Source organism: Cherax quadricarinatus, chromosome 89 (genome assembly GCF_038502225.1).
Source record: "Cherax quadricarinatus isolate ZL_2023a chromosome 89, ASM3850222v1, whole genome shotgun sequence".
In the NCBI taxonomy this organism is placed as follows: Eukaryota; Metazoa; Arthropoda; class Malacostraca; order Decapoda; family Parastacidae; genus Cherax; species Cherax quadricarinatus.
In genome coordinates this window covers 14,430,619-14,435,075 of record NC_091380.1, presented here as the reverse complement: position 1 = coordinate 14,435,075, position 4,457 = coordinate 14,430,619, and positions in this window count along the sequence as shown.

Sequence of the window (4,457 nt, the reverse complement as noted above, 5' to 3'; positions counted from 1 at the left end):
ATCTTGCTGAACTGCAAGTGTCTAATGTCTAATTAACAATATGATAACACTTATAAACTCTATCTGAACTTTCAAGAGCTATAATTACCATCATAATTATTTCTGAATTAATAGTTGTAATTTTGAAATATCGTAAATGCTTTTCCATCATGTTAGTCAGATGTGATCCTCTCCAGCCTCACCCATGAATTATGATGTTACCTGCAGCCTCACCCATGAATTATGATGTTACCTGCAGCCTCACCCATGAATTATGATGTTACCTGCAGCCTCACCCATGAATTATGATGTTACCTGCAGCCTCACCCATGAATTATGATGTTACCTGCAGCCTCACCCATGAATTATGATGTTACCTGCAGCCTCACCCATGAATTATGATGTTACCTGCAGCCTCACCCATGAATTATGATGTTACCTGCAGCCTCACCCATGAATTATGATGTTACCTCCAGCCTCACCCATGAAATATGATGTTACCTGCAGCCTCACCCATGAAATATGACGTTACCTGCAGCCTCACCCATGAATTATGATGTTACCTGCAGCCTCACCCATGAATTATGATGTTACCTGCAGCCTCACCCATGAATTATGATGTTACCTGCAGCCTCACCCATGAATTATGATGTTACCTGCAGCCTCACCCATGAATTATGATGTTACCTGCAGCCTCTCCCATGAATGATGATGTTAACTGCAGCCTCACCCATGAATGATGATGTTACCTGCAGCCTCACCCATGAAATATGATGTTACCTGCAGCCTTACCCATGAATTATGATGTTACCTCCAGCCTCACCCATGAATTATGAGGTTACCTGCAGCCTCACCCATGAATGATGATGTTACCAGCAGCCTCACCCATGAATGATAATGTTACCTGCAGCCTCACCCATGAATGATGATGTTACCTGCAGCCTCACCCATGAATGATAATGTTACCTGCAGCCTCACCCATGAATTATGATGTTACCTCCAGCCTCACCCATGAATTATGATGTTACCTGCAGCCTCACCCATGAATTATGATGTTACCTCCAGCCTCACCCATGAATTATGATGTTACCTGCAGCCTCACCCGTGAATTATGATGTTACCTGCAGCCACACCCATGAATTATGATGTTACCTCCGGCCTCACCCATGAATTATGATGTTACCTGCAGCCTCACCCATGAATTATGATGTTACCTGCAGCCTCACCCATGAATGATGATGTTACCTGTAGCCTCACCCATGAATTATGATGTTACCTGCAGCCTCACCCATGAATTATGATGTTACCTGCAGCCTCACCCATGAATTATGATGTTACCTGCAGCCTCACCCATGAATTATGATGTTACCTGCAGCCTCACCCAAGAATTATGATGTTACCTCCAGCCTCACCCATGAAATATGATGTTACCTGCAGCCTCACCCGTGAAATATGATGTTACCTGCAGCCTCACCCATGAATTATGATGTTACCTGCAGCCTCACCCATGAATTATGATGTTACCTGCAGCCTCACCCATGAATTATGATGTTACCTGCAGCCTCACCCATGAATTATGATGTTACCTGCATACTCACCCATGAATTATGATGTTACCTGCAGCCTCACCCATGAGTGATGCTGTTAACTGCAGCCTCACCCATGAATGATGATGTTACCTGCAGCCTCACCCATGAATGATGATGTTACCTGCAGCCTTACCCATGAATTATGATGTTACCTCCAGCCTCACCCATGAATTATGAGGTTACCTGCAGCCTCACCCATGAATGATGATGTTACCTGCAGCCTCACCCATGAATGATAATGTTACCTGCAGCCTCACCCATGAATGATGATCTTACCTGCAGCCTCACCCATGAATGATAATGTTACCTGCAGCCTCACCCATGAATTATGATGTTACCTCCAGCCTCACCCATGAATTATGATGTTACCTGCAGCCTCACCCATGAATTATGATGTTACCTGCAGCCTCACCCATGAATTATGATGTTACCTGCAGCCTCACCCATGAATTATGATGTTACCTGCAGCCTCACCCATGAATTATGATGTTACCTCCAGCCTCACCCATGAAATATGATGTTACCTGCAGCCTCACCCATGAAATATGATGTTACCTGCAGCCTCACCCATGAATTATGATGTTACCTGCAGCCTCACCCATGAATTATGATGTTACCTGCAGCCTCACCCATGAATTATGATGTTACCTGCAGCCTCACCCATGAATTATGATGTTACCTGCAGCCTCACCCATGAATGATGATGTTAACTGCAGCCTCACCCATGAATGATGATGTTACCTGCAGCCTCACCCATGAATGATGATGTTACCTGCAGCCTTACCCATGAATTATGATGTTACCTCCAGCCTCACCCATGAATTATGAGGTTACCTGCAGCCTCACCCATGAATGATGATGTTACCAGCAGCCTCACCCATGAATGATAATGTTACCTGCAGCCTCACCCATGAATGATGATGTTACCTGCAGCCTCACCCATGAATGATAATGTTACCTGCAGCCTCACCCATGAATTATGATGTTACCTCCAGCCTCACCCATGAATTATGATGTTACCTGCAGCCTCACCCATGAATTATGATGTTACCTCCAGCCTCACCCATGAATTATGATGTTACCTGCAGCCTCACCCGTGAATTATGATGTTACCTGCAGCCACACCCATGAATTATGATGTTACCTCCAGCCTCACCCATGAATTATGATGTTACCTGCAGCCTCACCCATGAATTATGATGTTACCTGCAGCCTCACCCATGAATGATGATGTTACCTGTAGCCTCACCCATGAATTATGATGTTACCTGCAGCCTCACCCATGAATTATGATGTTACCTGCAGCCTCACCCATGAATTATGATGTTACCTGCAGCCTCACCCATGAATTATGATGTTACCTGCAGCCTCACCCAAGAATTATGATGTTACCTCCAGCCTCACCCATGAAATATGATGTTACCTGCAGCCTCACCCGTGAAATATGATGTTACCTGCAGCCTCACCCATTACCTGAAGTTTACCTGGAGAGAGTTTCGGGGGTCAACGCCCCCGCGGCCCGGTCTGTGACCAGGCCTCCTGGTGGATCAGCGCCTGATCAACCAGGCTGTTGCTGCTGGCTGCACGCAAACCAACGTACGAGCCACAGCCCGGCTGATCAGGAACTGCCTTTAGGTGCTTGTCCAGTGCCAGCTTGAAGACTGCCAGGGGTCTGTTGGTAATCCCCCTTATGTGTGCTGGGAGGCAGTTGAACAGTCTCGTTCCCCTGACACTTATTGTATGGTCTCTTAACGTGCTAGTGACACCCCTGCTTTTCATTGGGGGGATGGTGCATCGTCTGCCAAGTCTTTTGCTTTCGTAGTGAGTGATTTTCGTGTGCAAGTTCGGTACTAGTCCCTCTAGGATTTTCCAGGTGTATATAATCATGTATCTCTCCCTCCTGCGTTCCAGGGAATACAGGTTTAGAAACCTTAAGCGCTCCCAGTAATTGAGGTGTTTTATCTCCGTTATGCGCGCCGTGAAAGTTCTCTGTACATTTTCTAGGTCGGCAATTTCACCTGCCTTGAAAGGTGCTGTTAGAGTGCAGCAATATTCCAGCCTAGATAGAACAAGTGACCTGAAGAGTGTCATCATGGGCTTGGCCTCCCTAGTTTTGAAGGTTCTCATTATCCATCCTGTCATTTTTCTAGCAGATGCGATTGATACAATGTTATGGTCCTTGAAGGTGAGATCCTCCGACATAATCACTCCCAGGTCTTTGACGTTGGTGTTTCGCTCTATTTTGTGGCCAGAAATTGTTTTGTACTCTGATGAAGATTTAATTTCCTCATGTTTACCATATCTGAGTAATTGAAATTTCTCATCGTTGAACTTCATATTGTTTTCTGCAGCCCACTGAAAGATTTGGTTGATGTCCGCCTGGAGCCTTGCAGTGTCTGCAATGGAAGACACTGTCATGAATTATGATGTTACCTGCAGCCTCACCCATGAATTATGATGTTACCTGCAGCCTCACCCATGAATTATGATGTTACCTGCAGCCTCACCCATGAATTATGATGTTACCTGCAGCCTCACCCATGAATTATGATGTTACCTGCAGCCTCACCCATGAGTGATGCTGTTAACTGCAGCCTCACCCATGAATGATGATGTTACCTGCAGCCTCACCCATGAATGATGATGTTACCTGCAGCCTTACCCATGAATTATGATGTTACCTCCAGCCTCACCCATGAATTATGAGGTTACCTGCAGCCTCACCCATGAATGATGATGTTACCTGCAGCCTCACCCATGAATGATAATGTTACCTGCAGCCTCACCCATGAATGATGATCTTACCTGCAGCCTCACCCATGAATGATAATGTTACCTGCAGCCTCACCCATGAATTATGATGTTACCTCCAGCCTCACCCATGAATTA